General features: G+C 37.8%; 1 protein-coding gene and 1 long non-coding RNA gene across 4 annotated transcripts in view; both read left to right on the forward strand.

Annotated features, from left to right (window-relative positions):
- Positions 1-23685, forward strand: part of LOC134481849 (uncharacterized) — a 120559-nt gene extending 96874 nt beyond the window's left edge. Inside the window, exon 2 of the long non-coding RNA XR_010057709.1 lies at positions 1-23685. This exon is cut by the window's left edge and continues 26005 nt beyond it. This is a non-coding gene — a long non-coding RNA (uncharacterized LOC134481849).
- The window catches only part of Kcnip4 (potassium voltage-gated channel interacting protein 4), a 1150698-nt gene that overhangs the window by 97326 nt on the left and 1029383 nt on the right, over positions 1-23989 (forward strand).

Here is a 23989-nt window from a genome sequence, read left to right on the forward strand (position 1 = left end):
GATAATTTATACTATATTAAAAGATATGTGACTATTCAATGTCAATACTATACTGTTTTATAAGAGAGAGTTAAACATCCTTGAACCTTGTTTATTAGGGAATTTCAGAACCAAGTCCTTAAAGTAGACGTAGTTGGCTCCATCAATTTCTTTAAAGCATGAAATACATGTTATGAGATTTTTTAAGTGCTATGTCTTACCGAAATACATATGGTTTATAACAATAGAGAAAGAATGGGATTTGGAGTGGTTCTAGATTTTCTTGAAGTGCCTAGGTTAGTTCATGGGCATTTTTCACTCTATCAATAGACTTGGGAAGGCAGGGGAATAAAATCCATGCAAGCTAGCAGTAGCTTTCAATCCCTAGACTCTGTTAATCAATAGGTAAACATTATGGTTTGGTTCCTGTAGAAATATAATAAAGAAACATTCAGAAGAGGCCATGTCACTGGAGTTCCTGTCAGAGTTGCTATTTTTGTGTTGTTGGTCTATTTTTAACTACAACAAGATTTCTATCATACCCCTCTCTTTTGCTTCCCAAAGAACAAGTCATATAAGATATATAAAGCATATCTAGTTGTACAACCTTAAAACTAATGAATTATGGTGCTTTTTTTCATTCCTATAAAATGTTTCCTTCATTATATGAATGGCTCATGTCCTATATTCTTGTAAAATGCCATGAGTCTCTTTGAGGTACTCCATGACATTCATGCTTGAAACCACCAGACTTTCAAGAAGAAAGCATTCAAATTCATTCATGTGAAATGGAGGAGTGCATGTACCACAAGCTTTCTGGGAGGATAAATCCTCTTTCATCTGATGGTTTTGTTTTTGTTTTTTTTTCTTTTTTTCTTTTTCTTTTGTTGTTGTTGTTAAGCTTGAAAACAAAGGATGGGTAATTCATAAACAAAAGCATTGAAAGGAATTGGATGTCTTGAATATTTGTATATTGATACTGTGGTATGTTCTGTTGTCTATTTACATCAAAGTTCTAAGTAGCAGAGTTGGCTGTATGGGATGACCAGGTATTTAAGATCCACTTTTACAATCATTGATGACTTCCAGGTGTAGAGATTTAATGGTCATAAGCTCAGGGAACTCAATTTTTGAGCTATTTGCAATGTGTTAAGTTGGTCTACATTTTGCTACCCTTAATAAAAGTATTGAAAGTGTGCCTACCGTTTATATCAGGGTCTTTTGCTCTATCCCTTTCTATCCATACTTCCCTTCATATTTTCAGTATTTTCAGATTTGTACCCTCTACAGTTCTGACATTTCTACTCTTCTTCCACTGGCTTTATCATCCAGCATGCTCTGTGATGATAATGACTTTCTAACCCTCCATGGGTCTTCCACCTGTACATCTCTGCTGACCCATGGGCCTTCCACTTGCACATCTTTTCTTCTCCTGTGTAATTTTGTCAGTGCTTTCTCCAACAAAGGATTTTTAGCAGACCTAATTTCTAGGTGTCTGAAACAGGAAATAGGAATGAAATCTGACTAATTCATAAATAAAATATTACTCTGTCATGATATCTTTAGTTTTAGGTTGTTACTAAAGAACATGCCATTTTCCAGGTCAAAAAAATTTGAGTGAGTCCAGAAAACATGAAATTCGGTTCAATTATAAGTAGCCTTGTCTTGGTAGAATTTTTTTAAGATAATGGAGATGATTCAATATTAAGATATTTTACATCAAGTAATGATATGTACACATAATTTATTTCCATTGAAGTACACATTTCCATTGAAGTACAAACTCTTCTGCACTTTGGAATCATACTTTCTCTCACAGAATATGAACTTAAATATCAGATGGAGAAAGATAAAGTCCTAGTTTTGTCATTTATTAACTCTAAGGGATAAAATTTTCTTTCCTTCTCGTCTTAAATGTATAATTGAGACTTCTATAAAAAAGGAGAGGTTAAGATATAACATGCTAATTCATTCCATATAATTTTAATATGATCTGAGACCTTTATAAGGAGAGAAAGACCAAAGTGATAAGAGAACTTGTATATTTCTACATAAGGTCAATAAAGAAGGTCATGAAGAAAGATAATTATTCAAAGTGACTATAATTTAACAGGCAGAAGCTGGAGAACTCAATAAGGCTTGTAGGTGATAAGATTGTCTTTATATCCTCATGATTTCAGGGGTAAGGCTTCTCTTTTTCTTTCTGTACATATAGGACCATCTAGGAATGGTCTTAGAACCTGCTTCATGGAAGGTAAGGAAAGTCCTTTCTGAGTTCTGTGTGTTGGGGAGAAGGAAACGTAGGGGAGCCCTCCCAGTCACACTACTCTTCTAAATACAAATGTGCTGTATTTTTTAAAAACATCTTTAATCTTTTTTATAGTCCCTTCTTTAATCCCCTCCCAATTCTCCCTGAAACAGTTCCTCATCCCATTCCTCTTCCCCATCTCTGAAAGAATGTCCCCACCTCACCCACCACCATCCCAGGCAGACCTTCCTGCTCCCTGAGGCCTCCAGTCTCTCAAGGGTTAGGTGCATCTTCTCTTTCTCTGAGGCGAGACTAAGCAATCATCTGCTGTATATATGTTGGGGGCCTCATACCAGCTTGTATATGCTGCCTGGTTGGTGGCAAAGTGTCTGAGAGATCTTGGGGGTTCAGGATAGTTGAGACTGCTGGTCTATGGGGTCACTTTCCTCCCAAACGTCTTCCATCCTTCTCATGGGTCCCAGACTTCACTTCACCGGTTGGACGAAAGTATCTGTATCTTTCTCAGTCAGTTGCCCTCTCAGAGGGCAGCCATCCTGCCTGTTGTCCTGTATGTAAGCACAACACAGCATCAGTAATAGTGCCAGTCCTTGAAGCCTCCCCTTAAGGTAGAACCCAATTTGATCTGGTCACTGGATGTCATTTCCCTCAGGTTCTTCTCCATTTTTGCCCTGCAGTTCTTTCAGACAGCAACAAGTCAGAATCAGAGTTTTTGACTATGGAATGGCAACCCCATCCCTCCACTTGATGTCCTGTCTTTCTACTGTAGCTAGACTTTACAAGTTCCCTCTCCCCACGGTTGGGTATTTTATTCTACGTCCCTCCCTTTGAGTCCTTAGAGTCTCTCATCTTACAGGTCCCTGGTACATTCTAGAAGGACCCCCCCCCACCTGACAACTCCCAAGATTGTCTGTTTTCATTCATTCTATTGGCGCTCAGGGCTTCATTCCTGTTTCCCCTCCCATACCTGGTCATGTTCCCCTTTTCCCTCCCCTTATCCTCTCCTACCTATGTCCCTCTCTCCTTCTGCCTCTCATGGTTGCTTTCTTCTTTGTCCCAAGTGGGATTGAAGCATCCTCACTTGGACCCTTCTACTTGTTAACTTTCTTGAGTTCTGTGAGTATTCTGTACTTTTGGGGCTAATATCCACCCATTAGTATGTGCCATGCACTAACCCCACATCCAATAGAAGGCCATCATCCAAAATATATAAAGAGCTCATGGAGCTAACCTTCAAAAAACCAAACAATCCAGTAAACAATGGGGTATAGAAGTAAACAGAGAATTCACAACAGAGGAATTTAGAATGGCTGAGAAGCATTTAAAGAAAATTTCAAAGCCCTTAGTCATCAGGGAAATGCAAATCAAAATTACCCTGAGATTCCACTTTACACAATCAGAATGACTAAGATCAAACTCTCAGGTGACAGCAGATGCTGGCAAGAATGTAGAGAAAGCAGAACACTCCTCCATTGCTGATGGAATTGCAAACTGGTACAACCACTCTGAAAAATCAATCTTGATTTCCTCAGAAATATCTGAAGACCCAGCTAGACTACTCTTAGGCATATACCCAAAAGATGCCCCACCATACCACAGGAGCGCATGTTCCATTATGTTCATAACACCCTCATTTGTGATAGCCAGAACCTGGAAACAACACACATGTCCCACAATGAAAGAATGGATACAGAAAATGTGGTTCATTTACACAATGCAATACTATTTAGCTACGAAGAACAAGGAGATCCTGAGTTTTGTAGGCAAATTGATGGAACTAGAAAATATTATGCTGAGTGAGGTAACTCTTACCCGAAAGGACATGTGCTGTATTTTGAGGATGGATAAGCCCTGAATACTAGCAATTCACCCCAAGGTCTTTTAATCTGCAAACGGAAAGACAGATAATGCCAATGGTAACATTACATGAGGTAATAAAGGTTACATAATGTATTAAAGTAGTATCTGTGATACAGAAAGTGGTTAAAAGGCAACTTTTACCAGATAGTGTTTTCCTTTCTGTCTTCTCATAGTAAATATATACAGCTATTGCTAAGTGTAAACTCAGTATCTACAAGACACTGACAAGATGAACCATATAAAATTGATTGTTCTAGTTGTCATTGATGTAAAGGGAACATATATTGTAGGAATGGGGGCTTCTGTCTTATTTTAATGAGGCTTTCAGCAAAATCTACTTTAATATAAAATTAAATTTTGAGATTGTTATGGATTTGAAACACATTTTTGGCACTTTCTGCATTCCAGGGAGTTTGTGGGTCCACAATAATTCCTTGACTCTAAACTTGGTCTATATCATCTCAAGTTGGCAAGTTTGCTATCTTCCCTCATGGGTGAAGATGTTAAAGTACAAACAGAAATCCAAGCTCCAGAGCCTACAGAGAAACATAAGCAAATTGCTTTTAGCCCCACATCCATAGTCATTGCTTAATCATCAGCTCTGAGTTATGTTCGTAGTAATCTCTATTTGGAGACAAACATGGCCTCAGAAGTCTCATCCATGTGTCATGTGGAGACTGCAGGACAGAAAGCTCGGGGAATATAAATCATCTTTGTAAAACTCAAAGCATGTCTTTTAAATAATTAGTATCATTTTGCTATTTTTTGTTAAATTTTTGCAATTAGATTTTAGATCTATATAGTTATTATCTAGATAATGACTTCTGTCTGAGGTAAAGTCAGAAAAGATTGTCTTCCATTCTGTAGTTTGACTCTGTGTGACTGATAATTTCCTTTGCTACACAGAGGATTTTAGTTTCTTGTAGCCTATTCGTTAATTCTTGTGCCCTTCCCCTGTGCTATCGGAGTCCTATTCAGAAAATTATTGTCTATACCTGTATCTTGAACTATGTTTTCCTCTAGAAGTTTCAGCATTTCTAGTTTTAAATTAAGGTCTTTGATTCACTTTGAATTGATTTTGAACAGGAAGACAGATAGGAACCTAATTTCATTCTTCTGAAGGCAGATATTCAGTTTTTCTATAATGAATTCTAATGCTTAGTATGCTAGTTAAAAAAAAACACCACAGAAATGTCAGGATTTCAGTGGGTGAAGTTCTTGCTCCTAAACATGATGATTCAAGTTCCATCCCTAGATTTCCCATAATAGGAGAAGATAACCAACATGCACACCATAGCATTCATGTCCACATACATACACTCACACCCACATATGTGTAACTATATAAATGTAAGTAGCAAATAACTTATTTTGTAAAGCTTTTATGTAAAATATAGGTCATCTTCGTAACTGAATGATTTCAGAGATGTTTCATACATGGCAGAAAAGTATATACACATTACATTAATTACATGCAAGATTCAGAGTCATGAAGAATTAGTATTGGGATCTGAGCTAAGTCATTTCACTGATAATCAGTATCAGGAATTTTTCAAACTTTCCTCCCTTAGTGTGCTCAGGTTCTATCATGTCCTGTGGTGTCTTGTGATTGGTGTCAATTATTGAGAAAAGGACTCATGAAAAGAAAGTTTCTGGTGGTCTCCAGCATAGGTCATTAAGACTTGCTACATCTGTTACTGGGTGAAAGAAATCTCTTTGGGTTACATAGATATTAGAAGTTTCTTTTCGTATCATCTTCAGTTCAAATATTTTGTTAGGAATTACCCCTCTGTTTACTTATTTATTTGTGTATTTATGTGTATTGGACAGACAGATGCCAAAGTCACAAGAGGACTTGTGGGAGTTCATTCTCTCTTTCTGCCATGTGTGTTCTGGAAATTGGATTCACGCTGCCAGGCTTGATGGCTGGATCCCTTACCCACTGAACCATTTCAGTGATTCTGTTTGTACCCCCCTTAAAGGGTCTACCTATAATACTTAATGTTTAGTATTTTACATATAATTATCTTTGATTATTAATAGATTTTCAGATTAATCTCCTGATTATTGACAACATGGGCTTCAGTTTACTATCAGAAACCTTCAAATATTGAAAAGAAACTCTTGACCTATATATTTCATGTGGCTCAGTCATTTGTGTGGGGGCACTTTTAGAAGACATGCTCAATAATGCTAAAAAGCTATTTTAAGATCTTTCAAATATAACCAGATAGAAGTCTTCAGACATGCAGAATAGGACATATTGAAAGAAGTCTTGGGGTAGCATGAAATGGGAGAGGCATAGAAAGGTGAAGTAAGGTGTCATATCACATCCTGTCTCAACATATGGAAGAACATTCACGTAATAGGGTCCTATCAAAATGTAATGGGTCGATTAAAGGAGCCAACAGCTTCCTGCTAATGAGCATTAAAAAAAGACCAATTGACCATCTGTTAGTGATGGTCTGAGATAATTCCTTTCTGGTGGCTGAATTTGAATAAAACGATTCACATGGAGCTTCTAATGCATATCTAAGAATGTAAAATGTTACAAGATTCCTAAAATGGGTTTCTTATCATTGATTGCCTTAGTCGATGAGTGTTTGAAGAAAGAATATACTTTAGAATTCTGCCAAGAGCTTACAAGGAGAGTTAAAGTAAAAAAAAAGGCCCTAATTATTATTTAAAAATAAATTTTATGAAACAAGCATTTGGAAGACACATAAAAAGCATTTTGTAATAACTCCTACTAGTGACTACTAAGTAGGAACAGTTTTGGAGCAGATGGTTCTCTGCAAAAAATATTAATACCATCATAATGTTATTTAGTCTAGTTTGATTTTTAGTAATAGAAACAGTGCTCTATATCACAAGTCATAGAAGAATTTACTGGTGACACAGGATAGCTCATTCTACTAAAGAAAATTCAAATCCATTGGATAATGACCCAGACCCTCCATGAAAATCTTGGTACAGAAACTGGCAGAGCTCAGGATGCTGTATTTGGGTGGGGCAACACATGACTCACAGTTGGGTTAGTTCTTTTCACTTTCTCTGAGGTCCAAGTTATGCTGAAGGGGAAGGCAATAACATTCCAAAGTACTGTTTAACCTTTCACCTAAGAAAGAAAAATCTGCTCTAGCATGGTACTGGACGAGGAACATTGCTCCCTAAGGCAAAACTGAGGTATTGCAATTAGAGAGAATATAAGTTGTTCAGAGTCAGACACATGTACACTGTAGCCACAAGGGTTTGGGACGTGACTTTTCAACCATTTACACTTCAATCAGCAACCTCTCTCTCTCTTCAATGTCTGTGCTTAGGAGTATATTACATGATGGCAATAATGGATTATTCTACACAGGCAAATGGAAAGGATATGGCAATCAGAGAGCAGCAAACACAGAGTGGTTTGCAGTAAAAAGGAGAAATAGATGTATTCCTCAGATAATGGCCATCCTCTACGAACCTATCACCAAATTCCATATATTAGGAATGAATGAGAGCCTGTCAAAAGTTGTGCCTACTGTTATTCTATTTTCAGCTGATACCTGTGCTTCCGATGCCCTTTCCCTGTGCACTACAGGAGTGTGTCTGCCCAGTAGTATGCATGGAAGAACAGGGAAGAGTCAGTGTGATTCAAGGGATAATAATTGCATAAGAAGTTTGTTTATAAACGAGATCTTTTGGTGATTGTGCTAGAGTTCATGAGGGGCCAGAAGGCAGGAGGTAGGGGGCAGGGGGCAAGGGGCAGGAGGCAGGGGAGAGATGGCGTCCATGCTACTATGTATGTAATCAAGAAACTGTACCAATGTAAAAGAAAAATTCTTTGTACTTCACCTATTTTTCTTGATTTATAGCAAATGTAACTCCTGTTGTTCAAATAAGTATGCATTCATGTAAAAATAGGAGAATTATTTTCTCTTGTGGGAAAGACGAGGGAAATGTGTCACTGCACTTACATTACAGCATATGCTCCACATTTCTGCCATTTGTTTAAAGTCCCTCGGGAAGGCATGAATATTTAACTTTAGATTTTTGCAGTATAATTTATAGTTGCATCATATGAACTTTAACACATAGTTTTTGTTAAAGTTAAATGGCAAGTTGCAAAATCTAGTAGCATATTGAAGTTGAATTTTGTTTTATTAATTCAATTTTAGATACTAGGTACACAATCATGTACATAAACTAAATAGTTTTAAACTTTAATCATATCAGTGGTTTCAGAATCTGCTTCATAAAATGGAGAGTGTAGAATTTTATCTTCAGTGCTTAGGCTTTATGACTTTGTTAGACACATAGTTTCCAGTGTTGTTGTTATTTATGATATAAGGCTTCATGTAACCCAGTCTGGATTAGAATTTTCTTCATAGCTGCAGATGACGTTGTACTCATGATCTCTCTGTCTTTATCTCCTATATGTTGGGATTATAGATATGCATTGTAGGGTGGCAGGCTATGAAATGTACCCTGACACCAGGTCGAATCCCTGAGAACCCTAAAAGGGACAGCAGGAGCATTTCCAGTCTTCCAGAAGATAAGGCCCTTCTCACACAGCTATAGCTCACCACAAACCCCTGTAGAGAGGTTTGAGACAGATCAGTCAGGTAGGGAAATGCCCCAACCCCTCCTTCACAGGTGAGGAAGTGACCACAGGTCACAAGCAGGGCCATGCCCCCAAATATGTAGATGAGGTATTCTCAAGATCTCAGGCTAAACCAATAGGAGGTACCTGCTGTCAGACACTGACCTATCCAAAACTGTATTTAAGAATCCTGTTCAGAGGACGAAAGGTGTTCAGGAATTATTCCATCGTCCAAGAGCATCTGTCATAAGAGCTGTAACACTGCCACTTGGGAGCAACTGCAACAGTGGCAGAAAGGAGTAGCACCAGCAGCAGAGGTGGCTAAAGCAGTCCCCCTCCCTGTCTGAGTTCTTTCCCCTTTGCCTGAACTCGAGCACCTAGATGGACCAGAGATCTCTGTGGCGAGCCCCTGGTGTGAAGCCCCACAGTGCATCATTATGTTTCTGTTCCACATACTGCCTTCTGCAGAATATATTTATAGTAGTTTAAAGAACTAAAGTAATATATCTTTCTATCCTTGCTATATTCTAAATAGCTGAAGTATTTGCATGAGGTACAGTAATAGAATATTTCAGTAAATATCATATTATGAATGATAAGAAATCATATATTTAGGAGTAATTTCATTACTTTGATAAAGTTCAATATTGGCAGAAATGTTTGTAATGTACTGAGAGCACAGGTTATAATTTTAGTAAGTCATAAATTAGTATGATCATCCCTAATGTATCAGTGGATATAGAATGTTAGAACAATAGACAAACACAATCCTTAGAAGAACTTCATTAAGGAAAGAATTTCGGTGTGGCCTGGCTTTCCCGAAAAAGTTCACTATTATTCTATGGCATCTCCTCATTGTGCAGGAGGAGATTAGTATGGCCCTATGAGCTACAGGGAACATTTATAGTGTCACTATTCCAATAGACCCATAGTCACACAGTATAAATATGAGTGACTTTTCAAGACCATAGAAACAATTAAAGTGGCCTCCTGACTTTTCTTGGGTTATAAAGGAGAAAAAGAATTATTTTCCTGTCCTTTGCAGCCTCAAGGGAAGCATTCAAGTTGAATATCTTCTTCTTCATAGACCAGTAGAAGATTCACGCCTCATTATCTGAGATGAAGAATGGGAATTAGAAATGACTTTTTCATCCTTAAATTTTGCATTTAATATTTTATGACTTTTAAGTGAGTAATAAATAATTTTGTCATAATTCATTATTTATGAAATGCTTTTAACAAAATTCATTGTAATTCCACAAAATGACAGGCATGGAGGCGGGGGGATGTGCCTGAAAATAATTGGCTTAGCTGTACAAGGTGGGAAAGACATTTCTTTTTCACTAGAAATACTCATGGCAGATTTTAGAGATGACTCCTCTGTTAAGAGCATTTGTTTTTGTTCCCAGAGCAGGTTTTGGTTCCCAGCATCCACACCATAGCTTTATAATGTCTGTTGGAGGGGATCAGAACTCTTTTTCTGTCCTTAATTGTATCAGACATAATGTAGGCAAAATACAAATACACTTAAAATAAAAATGATCATTAAAAAATAAAATATGAATGCCCTTCTAAGAAAAGCTTTTCCATGACAATGGCAGATACCAGTTTTGTATCATTGAGTCCAAAAATCTAATGTATAAAGACTGCCTTCTGTCTTTGACACATTCTAACTAGATGAAGTCAAAATTTAAAATTAAACTCATTTTGAAAAAACAAAAACTTTTGTGGACATTTGTCCTGCTTAGTTTTTATTGTTGACTTAATATAACACAGGTTTATTTGGGAGAAGAGACCTTCAACTGAAGAATTTCCTGAACTATATATACTCTTTGTGGACATCTTTATGATAGCATGTCTTGATTGACAACTGGTGTGGGATGCCCAGATCCTGGTTAGGCAGCAGTATCCCTTGGCATGGCAGCCTACAATGAAGAGAAGTTTAGTGGAGAAGGAACAGTGAGTGAGTCAGCAAGTAGCAGCCTATGTGGTTTCTGCTTGAGTTCCTGTCCTGACTCCCGTAATGATGGATTGGGATCTGGAAGTATAAGATCTGTAAACCATTTCCTACCCCATGTAGCTTTCAATTACAATAGTAATCGCATCAGAAGAATAAAACTAGGACAGTATTTCATAATTTAACTGTTAAAATATGCTTGTGAGATGTGGGATAAAAAAGAATAACTTTAAGGCACCCTCCAGCTCCCTTTGCTGTGTGAAGCATGATGCCTCCTTGAAATATTGTGATATTTGACATGGAGTTAGGTGCAAATTTTCAAACCTCCGTGTTTCATAATTTCTTTTACTCAAAATATGTTTCTTTATTCTGGAAATGTATGATGAAGTAGAAGAAAACTAAAGGATTTTAAACACCATTCTCCTGGGCTAAAACTTGGTGAAGTCAGACACCTCTTGGCATCACTGAACAACTGGGTTTTCCCAGCGGGCTGTATCACTTCCCATCCACGGATTGTAGGGAAGCAATTATCTTCTTTCTTCTTTTTCTACTTTTGGGAGAAAGTTGCTGATGTATAATAATTGAGTTTTCCTGAGGTGTCTAAAGGAAAGAGCACATGCCATCAAGAAGTGTAACAAGAGCCTCAGCGTTCATTTCTCACTGTAATTTAAAAATTGTTATGGGCTATATGAGACACAAGTACCGTAGTATTTAAATTGTATTAGAATTCAAACAACGCACTCTCTTTTCATCTCTAACAGTGTAAACACAACAGATGATTTTGAGAACTTTAGGAGCCTGTTAATTAGTTTCATCACCAAACCCTAAAGATTAAGTACCATTAAGAAATACTTAGTATTATTTATAGTTGAACTATAAAGAATAGACTATACTAGAAGCATGATAGATACTGCTTTGTGATAATTTTATTTCCTAGATACTATTTTTAATGTCAATTCATAAAAAAATAATTTCCTGTTGCTTACTAATTTTCATAGTTAAGTTTTTAATGGTGCTGTAAGTATGCTTCATTTGTTGTTTCCATTATGTTTTTGATTGATCAATGTTGGTTCTGGTCTTTTTTATTTAAAACTTAAAAACTTGAATTAAAACATAATTATACCACTTCCTCTCTCACTGTTTTTTATTTTTCTTCTTTAATCTTTTTTTACATTCCAGTCTTTATCCCCCTCCCCACACCTCCTCACTCCTCCCCATCTCCAAGAGGATGTCCTCCACCCCCACCCCACCAGGCCTGCCCAATCCTTGGGGTCCTAAGTCTCTAAACGGTTAGGTGCATCTTCCGCATCTTCTCTGATTGAGTCCAGACTAGGCAGTCTTTCATGTATACAGGTCGGGAGCCTCATATCAGCTGGTGTTTGCAGCCTGGTTGGTGGTTCAGTGTCTGGGAGATAAAGTCCAGGTTAGTTAAGACTCCTGGTCTTCCTATGGGGTTGCCCTCCTCCTCAGCTTCTTCCGGCTTTTCCCTAATTCAACCAGATGTCATCAGCTTATGTCCATTGGTTGGGTGCTCATATCTGCACCGGACTATTTCAGCTGCTTGTTGAACATTTGGAGGGCAGTCATGATAGCCCCTTTTGTGAGCCTCAGTAATAGTATCAGGCCTTGGGCCCTCCCCTTGAGCTGGATCCCAATTTGGGCCTGTCACTGGACCTCCTTTACCTCAGGCTCATTTCCATTTTTGTTCCTGCAGTTCTTTCAGACATGAACGATTCTAGGTCAGAGGTTTTGACTGTGAATGGCAACCCCATTTCCTCCACGTGAATCCCTGTCATTCTACTGGAGGTGGACTCTACAAGTTCCCTCTCCCCACTGTAGGGCATTTCATCTAAGGTCCCTCCCTTTGAGTTCTGAGAGTCTCTTACTCCTCACGTCTCTGGTACATTCTAGAGGGTCCCCTACCTCTTACCTCCCGAAGTTGTCCGTTTCCATTCTTTCTCCTGGCCCTCAGGGCTTCTTCTCTGCCTCCCCCAATACCTGATCATGTTCCCTTCCCCCCAACCCCCCAGTCACCTTTCTCACCCAGGAGTCTCCATCCCCCCTCCTGTGATTGCTTTCTTCTCCCTCTCAAGTGGGATTGATGCATCTTCACTTGGGCCCTTTAGCTTGTTAGCCTTGACATGCTGATGTCTTTTAACGTTACACACACACACACACACACACACACACACACACACACACGTGCACGCGCACGCGCGCGCGCACACCTAAATATATAAATAGATCCTGTTCTGTCCTTTTTAGCTTTACTTCAGAGTTAGAATTTCAGGACTGACCACTCTACTTGGGCAACAGTAAGTGTGCTTATTTTATTCTTCCGAAGACTATTTTCCCCACATTCATTGCTTGTGTACAATTCTTTGCCTATGAATGAGGACTCATAAAACGTCCTCCTTTAATGTCCGCATGCCCATTGGTGGTGTAATTATTCAGGTCGTATTTCAGCAGTCATTGCTGAAGCATCATGGGTATAGGTTCCTTGTCATTTCTTAGTGACTCAAACTTGCAACTCACTTTTCTGGTTCCCTGGCTCTTACAATGTATCTTTCCCAGCTCCCATGATGTTACCTGGTTGTTCTGTCACTGACAACATTAAATTCATTCTTATGAATGTATCTTGGTGCATATGTTTCTTTAGGAATGTCTTCTGGGAGGCGGGACATGATACCGTCTTCCAGAATTATTGCATTAATCAGGTCACTCCCATCACCATTTATTTTTTATATGCTTTGGTTGAGTCATAAGGTACTCCGTAGTTAATAGTAAATCATTACAAATTTTTGATAATTATTTATACAATAGTACTAATTCTAGAGAGAGCAAACAAACAAACAAAACCAACAAACAGACAAAAATCATGAAACAAATCAAAAAGCATACAATTTTTTTTGTTTGGAGAAAAAGGAGAAGGAGGGGAAGGGAGAAAGAGACCATCAAGAGAGATGAGAAGGATTTGTGTAAGAATTTGATTAAAAATATGCTGTATGGAAAAATTTTAAATTAAAAATTTTGGTGAGGGGGCAGTTACTGTTGTATTCTCAAAAGAAAATCAACAACAAAAGTGGTACTTCATTAATTAAATAGTCCATACCAGATAGCTAGGATATAGGTCATGCTTTTGCTTCTTTTTTTTACAAGCCATTATTTCCTAGTTATAGGTCCTCAATCAATATTCACATATTGCCTTCAATAGCTGTTTGTCATGTCTTGCTTGCCTTTTTTCTCTGCTACCTTCACACAGTAGCACTTGATTGGTTTTGTCATTTTTACTGAAGGGTCTTGTTTAGAAATCTAAATCTGATCTTACTCAAGAGTTAATAGTGATTCTTTTCCTTTTTCTGAAAGTTCTAGTAATCTCCCTTGACCACCAAGGGATTTAGTTAATCTCTGTTTGTTTTGAGTTAAGAAGGTATTTCTAATCAATGTATTTTTCTTTTAGCTAACTAATTACACCCAGATCATCTTTTTTTCCCTCTCCAACCTGTCAGGTCACTGTCTTTCTATGGAATTAATAATGAATCTGTCTGTGGGTTCTGCCCTCCTTCGTCCCAAAGAACATCCCTCTCTAGAGAGCACTGACTTTGTTGGTTATGGATGACAAAAACAAAACAAACAAACAAAAAAATAAACTTGACCATGTGCAACCTCAAGGAGAATACACTTTTCTTGGACTATGAGTTCAGAAGTTACAGTTCATGGTCAGCTGCCTTCATCAATTTTATGTCTGATTTGAGACATTTTTGAGAATATCCTTGCTGAAAGGTATGGTGGAACAGAGATGTTTACCTATTTGTAGCCATGTAGAGGGAAAAAGAGAAAAGGGAGAGGGGAGAGGACTACAAGACACATGATTCCACAGCACACCCCTGTGACCTACTTTCTCCATGAGGCCCAAATTCCTAATCTACCACCTCCCCAGATATCACCATCGCTGAGATCTGAGCCTTCGCAATAGTTCATATTCAATCCATCATAACACAGCTCTCTGAAAATAGATCAAACTGATAATTGGAAGAATCTTTTTTCCTATCTTAAATTTGACATTTTTTTGTTTTTCAGTATCATGCAAAGTTTGGACTGAACATCTATGGTTTTTACTGTCTTTGATATCTAATATTTTAGTGTAAACATCACGAAGAAGTGGTTAGTTTGTCACAAACTTTTGGTGCATATCTTAGGTAGATGTATGATTTCTGACCTCCCTGCTTCTAATGGGATGCAATTCATTTATGGAATTATATACCTTCTTCCATCTCCGTGTTCCAGAAATAAATATTGCAATATCACGGTATGATTTTGATGTACAAAGAAAATCTTCATAGCCACTGTTAAGGATTTTTGCATTTATGTTTTTTCAGGGACATTGAGCTTCATATTTCTTTCCTTATATTGTCTCATTTGTACAAGGTTGTTGATGGGTTCATCAGCTGTATCTTTTCTCTTTTTCTTACACAGTGACATTTCTTGTTTTCTTATTTTATAGTTTTGATTTAAAGACTCTCTTATCTAGTTCAGTACGATGCCACTAGAGACTCTAGGTTTCTGTGTAAGTGAACTCTCTTCTGTCCCTTTATTGTTAATCGATGGGTTTCCATAAGTTATAAGAATTCCTTGCCTGGGAAATAGCTCAGGGGGTAGAATGCTTGCCATGTTATCATGAAGACCCCAATTCAGACCCCGAGAACCTACAGAATAACCAGATACTGAACCACACATTTGTAATTCCAGCATTCCTATGTTGATATTGGAATTTTCTCTGACCTTCACATATACAGTGGGGCAACTGTTCCCCAAACACTTATACTGAACATGTATGATCATACACATATATACGAGGCACAAATAACAAGCAAAGAAAAGAAATTTTACAGAGGTATGGAAATATCACTGTTATCAAGCATTTTTATCATTTTTCTAATTTCTAATTTGGTATCATTCTTTTCTTTCGGTTTTAAAATTCTTTGTTATGATTTCAGCCCTGTGTCTATATACCTTCCAAAACTTGCCTGCATGCTACTTTTTCGACTCTGAAAGGACCAATTCCATTGACGCTCTAAGTTCTTTGAGCTTGTTGTCCTTCTTACTTATATTCCACATAACTGCCTCTTTCACATCTCATCTAAAATGTCACCTCCCTAAATGTCACTGACACCACATTATAAATTGTCTGATTCAGGAATGCCTGAAACTGTTGTCTTCTCTCTACTAAAATATGGTAATATGGTTTCAATCCTAAGAGGAAAATACATTTTTTTAGACAACCTTCTACCCTGTATATTGAAGTTCTCCATGGTGAATGGTAGGCTTTCTCATGCTAAAGAAATCATTGACAAATTAGATAACTCCTTGATATACTTTCTATTTATTGTGATATTCATGGGTAATTTTTTTTAGTCTCTAACACTTTTTGTTTCATAATCATGTATGTCGTATGACAGCCACAGTGCTGTAGAAACCAGCCCAATCGTTTATTACAAATATGTTGGGCTGTTTACATGCTTCTGGTCTGCTGCTCTGACGTTTTATATGTACTTGCCTGGTGAGGAGAACTTTTATACTTAACATAGATCACAATGGCCCTACATACCTTTTCTAGGCCTAAAAGTGACTCATAAGGAAGCAGTTTACCATGGTAAACTTAGATTCTTCAATAGTGCAAGCAAGTTTTCCTTTATAAGAGTCAAAACTAAATGTCACAGTTCCCTTGTCCCACTTTCAGAACTTTTAATGTTTATTTCTAGACACACTTTATTCACTTTATATTCTATTTCTTTCTGCATTTGTCACATTGTACAGAGATACTTGATTAAAATCAAGTGTGGCCTTTTAAATTTTATTTTATTCTTTGAGAACTCCATCCATGAGTACTGCAATTGTACTGCCCCATTCTCCCGACCACCACCTCCAGTTCCTCCCATGGCACACTTAGCTCCTTAATTAAAGATGTCTGTTCCTTTAATTATTACTGCTGCACATGTATGCATGTGCATCTACATGCACATACAACATAACGAGTCAACTTGACATTGCTTGGGTATAATATACGCATCCAAGGCTGAATACTTGAGACTAGGCAACCTGTGTAGGAGCTCTTCTTTTGAGGAAACTAATTCTCCCTCTCCTTGCAACCATTGACCACCCATACTTCTGCATCTCTGATTAGAACTTCGTAGAATTTTCTCCATCTACTGGAGTCATTATGTTGGTTCTGTTCAGGCAACCGCATTGTTGAGGGCCCATGAAATCATTTTCCTTGTCATTGTTAGAACACACTATCTAGCTCTTACTATGTGTCTTCCTACTCTTCTGCAACACTCCATGACCTCATGGTGTAGGGATTGTGTGGCAGATGCATGAGATGAAGTTAGGTATCTCGTGGGCACTTGTTCTCTGCATGATGAGCAGTTGTCGATCTCTGTAATAGATTCCATGGGTTGCAAAAAGAAACTTCTTGATGAGGGTGAAGGCATATCAGGGTTTAAGAATAAGTGTTTAGAATGTAGTTAGAAATAACATTAGTTTAGAAAATAGCAGTAGTAATTTCTCCTTTATCCACTATATTTTTCTAGTCATAGTGATTGAAATGATACTTCTTAAATTCATGTTGCCCCGGATATCTATCTATCTATCTATCTATCTATCTATCTATCTATCTATCTATCTATCTATCTATCACTTTGTCAAGTCCACAAATGAAATATGTACACTATTCTAAGAGTAGTAAAGCTTGAGCACTGCCAAAATTAACTTCCAAAATTTCTTGTCCTCAAGGTTTTTTTTCTTTCTAGCAAAAGTAGTGTTTCAGTTAGATTTTGCTGTGTAGCATAGTGTTTGTAACAATATTAGCTCTTTACCCTGCAAAGAATTATTATATTGTGGTACTATGGGTTGGCAATTCTTCTAGGAAAGCTGGGTAGTTCTCCAAGTGACTCTTAGATTCAATTTCTCAGCTCCACTTAAACACCATTTTGGTTGGGGACAGTTTAGTATTGAGAGGCCTCCCTTGAATGACTGTCTTTCGGTGGCATTTACTGGGGGAAACTGGACTGTGTAGACCCTTACTGGCTATCCCAGTTAGTCAAATGGAAACAGGATTTGAAAAGCCATAAGACAGGATATGCTACTATGCACCATCAAGTCTCTGAATCTGCCATGCTTCCGAGAATTCTATTAGTTGAAATATATCACATTGCAAAAGCCCGAGAGGAAGAGGCCGGTAGCTACATGCTTAATAGAAGGGGCTGAAAAGGGACATTGTAGTGGGCCCTCCTTCCTGTACAGGTGGGAACAATTCCTGGTGCTTTTGCTTTGTTTTATAGTTCCTTAAATGAGGTTTCTGAAAATTATGCACTAGGATTAGAGTGTTAAGATGGGAAGATATTTTCAAATTTAATCGATGACTAATTTTTTTACCTAGTCAACATGTATTCTTAGGTAATCATTAGTTATTGCCCTTTCTTCAGCTTCAGAAACCCATGTATGCTTGTGAACATGTAGAGTCTGGGTTTCATCCTTTCTCCCATTCTGACCCATTAGGAATCGGGTCCAAGCACCTATTGCTAATTTTTAAATTTCTAAATTGTTATGATGGTGAAGATCTAGAATCATGGTATTTTTCTAAAGACAGACTGAAATGGTATGTGCTCTTTTCAGCAAGAAATGCATGACAGGAAGCTTGTATTTCTTTGAAATTTCATGTTTTGTTGGAGAAATGGAACTGTAGAACACACACACACACACACACGCACACGCACACACGCATGCATGTACACATACACATTAACCTCTGGGAGGAAAGGGGACTCAAACTACAACTTCTGTTTAGCCATGTGTCAATTTATTTTGTATAAATACATGATATTTTAGACGTGCATGTTGTATTTTTGAATTTGGTGCTGGAATAGACAGGTCTCTGTGACTCCACAGCAGCTCTTGCATGAAATCTTTGTCTGCAAAATATCTTTCTTATCAATTTTGAGCTGTGCAAATTTCAGAAAGTCAGCAGCTAAAATAGAGATAATGAGTTATAAGATTTTATTCCAAGGCATGCCTGTGTAGCATTATTAAATAATGAAGCAGGTAAGTTACATTTAAATTCATTTCTTGGACAACAAGGTATTTAGATGAAACTGATAGCTACTTTTTAATTTTTTATTGGTTATTTTATTTATTCACATTTCAAATGTTATTCCCCTTCCCAGTTTCTCCTCTACAAACTCCCTATTCCCTCCCCCTCCCCCTGCCTCTATGAGGGTGCTCTGCCACTGTCTACCCACCCCTGCCTCAGTGCCTTAGCATTTCCCTACCCTAGGTAATCTACCCTCCACAGGACAAAGCCCCCCACGCCCCTCTTTCTTTGATGCCAGATAAGGCCATCCTCTGCTACATAAGCATCTGAAGGTATGGGTCCCTCCATGTGTACCCTTTGGTTGGTGGTTTAGTCCCTGGGAGCTTTGGGAGCTCTGGTTGGTTGATATTGTTCTTCTTCCTATGAGGATACAAACCCCTTCAGCTCTGTCAGTCCTTGCCTTAGCTCCTGCACTGAGGTTCCTGATCTCAGTCCCACGTTTGGCTGCGTGCATCAGCATTATATTGGTCTAGCTCTGGCAGAGCCTCTCAGGGGACAGCTAAACCAGGCTCTTGTGAGCAAGAGGCTTCTTGGCTTCAGCAATAGTGCCTGAGTTTGGTGTCTGCAAATGGGATGGAACCATAGGTGGACCAGTCTCTGGATGGCCTTTCCTTCAGTTCCTGCTTCACTCTTTGTCCCCGCATTTCCTTTTGACAGGAAGAATTCTGGATTAATATTTTTGAGGTGAGTGGGTGGCCCAGTTCCTCAACCAGGGGCAGTGCCTATCCACTGGATATGGTCCGTACAGGTTCTACCTCCCCTTTGTATTTTGACTAATGTCCTTTCTGTTGGGTCCTGGGAACCTCTTGGGTCCCTGGTCTCTGGGAAGCTACCTCCAGTTCCTCCTCTCCAACTACTGCTCTCCTTTCAAATTCCTGACCCCCTATACCTCTCCCCAATCTCCTCTGGTGTCCGAACCACCTCCCCCCCCACCTCGCTCTACTTCCCCCTTCTGGGTAAGACTGTAACATCCACACTTTGGTATGGTCTTCTTTCTTGGGTTTCATGTGGTCTATGAGTTGTATCATAGGATAAATATTTAACAACTTATATTTTTACTGACAATGTTCTTACACAGTCCCTTATAGATTTGACTTATATCTCATTAAATACAGTTAAAATCTCTTCCCAGGAGGTCACTGCTAGCACTTTCAAAGCTCTTTATTACAATTCTATGAAAACCATGTGTCATCCTAGGTGAACATATGGTTTAAAAAGTAAAAGAGCTGAATTTAGGTGCAAAGGCTTTGGGGAGCTACATTTGTTTCCTGATAATACCCTGAGGGGATCTGAAGAGCAGGGTAGGCTTAAGATCCTGCAGCTCTTTCTGCTTGTTTGATTATTGGGTTGCAACTCAGGATTTGTCCTTAATAAATCTCAGAGGAAAGAAGTCCTTAGTGCAACCACTGGTAAGAAATTCTAGGTATATTTGTGAAGTGCTCTGTTTCTTGAGACAGACTAATAAAACAGTTCTATTATCATCTAATAACAGATTCCCAGGGTGCTCTTTGTCATTTAGTGTTCAGAAAGCATAATGAAAATTGAAAATATTATTTGTTCCTTCATACATCTTATATACAAAAATAACAGCATGTCATATGTGTGCTGCTGAATCACATCTATAATCCTGATGCAGTCTGTGCTTGCTTTATTTAACTGATGTAGAATCTGCTTACATGATAATTTGGCCTGTATTTTATTTTGTAGACACTAGCTTTAGTATCTTGTCTGGAATGACATTTTATTTCTAGCAGATATCAAGGGCATTTCCAGCTGGAAAAACTATTGTAACAGGGTGGGTTAAGGAAGATGTCATCCTTGGAACTTAAATACCTTGCTTAAGTTGTACCTTTTAACAGCACTATACTGAGGAACTTGAAGTCACAAACTTTGGGTATATAAAACCACATGTAAACCTCGGTAGAAGGAACATAAAGAAAACTACAATTAGACATAAAATAATGAAATTGCTCAAAAACAAGCAAACAAACAAAAAACAAGAAATAAAGATGTCAATAAAATTGGCTTGTTCTATAATTTATAAGGAGATAAATGAACTGGGTTTAAATATACACTTAATTGTTTTAAGTAAGGGTTTTATACAAAATACAAACTCATGTTGATTAACTGCTGAGGCTTCAAGTACTTGTTTGATTCACCTGCCTCATCCATATTGAAAGCCTACTTAGTGCTAGGTAAGAGTGGGGCTGTGATAATTCTTAGGAAATAAAATACTGAGGGCATTGCTATTTATATAACCACCTATTTAACTCTATATTGAAAACTTGATCCATGTGTCAATTTTTCTAAATAATTTAAATATATCATATAATATTGAACCCCATTACTATTCAAAGTTTTAAAAAAACCAAAATCCTTCTTAGTTTAAGCCATGGATAAGGATTTGTTTGTTTGTTTTGTTTTTAAGGGTAATAGTTCTGACATCATTCTACCAAATAAAATAGCGAATCTTTTATTTTATTTTGTAGATGATTTAGTGACCTTGTAAAAATGGGTCAAAACAATCACTTACACCCCAATGCCCCCTTTGGGAGGAAAAAGAGATTAGAGTTGAAAGAAGCCTTCTCTGACTGCTTTAAACAAGTCATATATGCATCAAGACACATTAGAACTAGCCAAAAGAACTGTACCCACCTGAACTATCTAGCTTCAATATCAGTTGCTTCTATCTGTGCCATATAGAAATCAAGCATTGATTGTTTAAAACTACTACATATTAGAAACTTTTTTGGAAAGTGTAAATCAAGAGAGATCCACCTTCACACACAGATGAAGTCATCAGTTTGATTGACCTAAAACAATTCGGGAACACGTTCCCATGTTTTCCCCCAAAGTGAATGGCCAGATGTTCAGGTCCCCTCTGTATAACAACGTTACAGCAACAAGGATTCCCAAACCCCAGGGTCTAAAGGAACATCAGCCCTATTATGGAGAGAAGAGCTTTGTTTTTTTTCTTCTGATAGACTTGTTTGCATATGAGTGGCCCTGTGAGCAAGACCCAAATTTAGACTAAAGAGGAAACACTTTAATGATTACTAAAGCCAACTAAAATGCCAATGAACTTAGAAGACCCAATTATGATGCAAATGTGAAATTATCAACACAGCAAAATAAACAAGTCACAAGAACCATTGAAAGCCCATTCTGTTTCTAAAATTACATTAGATTAAGGTCAAGACATGACTTTATGAGCTAAAATGATAAAGGCAGCAAAATTCTGTGCCACTCAGGTGATGATTTGTATATATCAATCACCTGAATTGAGAAGTTTGAATTATGATGATCTTACAGAACCTCAATGCTCTTTTAAACCTGTGCACATACAATTGGCCCATTTCCACAAACAGTTGCTTGGCTGCATAAACCAGTTCTCCAAGGTCGTCTGCATATGTATCTGTCCTCTGTGTCTTCAGGAATTGGTTCCATGGCCTGTACCTTCTCAAATAGCTAATTGACAGATACTCAATTCTCTTATAAAAATGACCTGATGCTTGCGTGAAACCAGCATCCTCCTCTCTAATTTCATACAGTGTAAATATAATCTAGGTAGTTGTTACACTGAACTGTTCGGAGAATATTGACAGGTAAATGATCCATACATGTGCCAATACAACCATGCCAGTAGCAATACATTACATCAATTTGATATAGTTTCATACTGAGGTCTGGTTGTATAAGGAAACAAAGTTATAGCAATGTATACAACCACATTTTACATTTTAATGTTACTTCTAATTTTCTTGCATTTGTGTTTAATTCTGCAGCCAGTTGACATGAACTGTACATAGAAAATAAAATCCTAAAACGATACCATACTTATCTTATTTTTTAAGAAGCTCCTAGGAAATCCAAATTGATAAAATTAACTTTTGTTTTCATTAATGACATTTTTACAAATTATTAACAAGGCAGGTGTGTCAGTCTTAATATCCCTACTACTTTCAAAATAGCATTATTCCAGTATTTTAAGTGAAGATTAAATCCAGGTTATTTTGGCCTCAAAAGTTGACCAAATCTCATATTGCTTGTCAAAAATGACTCTCCTTGTAATTTTGCTCTAACAAGATGTAAATGTCTCTTCAACCTCAAAACCTATACAAATTATAAATTTGATAATTTATTGCAATACTTTTTGAAAATGATCTTTTAGTCTTTTGAGTGCATGATTCCCTGTTCATATTTTCATTAATTCTCTCTCTCTCTCTTCTCTCCCCATCCCCTTCTCCTGCCTCCTTTTTCATGAATTCAATTACAAAATCTTGGTAGGTTAAAAATCTTTAAATTACAAACTGCAGTAAAGACACCTAGTTCAATGTAAAAGCCATAGGTCCTCCCCAGTGCAGTGTCTTGTGTAGACATCTGAGATTTCATTTTTTCCTTCACTGATAATTACATTACATACCTAACTGTCACCAATAATTGATCCTGGATCAATGGTGAGATGAAAAAGTGTGGTCCACGCACTCAGCAGATGTAGTGTCAGACACAGGCTATAGACAAAGTAATAACCAAATATGGAGTTGTAAATGCAGGGGAGATTGTAGACCAGGAAATGAAAGGAGTTGTGATTTTAAATTGATTTGCCACATGATACAGTTCTGAGGAAATGATCACGCCAGGATATGAAGCCTGGAGCACACCGTTTTGAGGTTTGCCCTGAAGTTATCTGTATTTTGATGCTAATTCCACTGCCCCAAGGACCACTGCCTAGTCACATACTCAGGAATCCGGTGACTTCATCAGAAACTTTTCCCCCATTGAATTTGTAAAATACAGGTGAGGGGCAGGTACAGGAGAGAAGGAGGCCTGTCATTGAAGGAGAAGGAATGATGGGCGGGAGGGGAGAGAAGTTTGAAGGAAGAGGAGAAGAACAGAAAGGAAGAGACAGGAGGGAGAGAGAGGGAGAAGCTGTGGCAGGACAATAGAGGCTGACATTAAGATTCTGCTCTGTGTAATTACAGGTTGTTATTAATGTTCCTAAGGATGGATGGTACTGGGCTTTGTATGTTTAGGTGGGCAATTATGTCTTATCAACTGGGTCAAAGATTATTGTGTAGTGTGTTCTTTTATGTGACGATTTGAGTGTAAGAAAGTGTGCAGCGACAGGAGACACTGGGCCGCCGAGGAGTTGGGATGAGTTTCTGCCAAGATATCTAGCAGATATCTTGG

This window comes from Rattus norvegicus, chromosome 14, assembly GCF_036323735.1.
Source record: "Rattus norvegicus strain BN/NHsdMcwi chromosome 14, GRCr8, whole genome shotgun sequence".
Taxonomy (NCBI): Eukaryota; Metazoa; Chordata; class Mammalia; order Rodentia; family Muridae; genus Rattus; species Rattus norvegicus.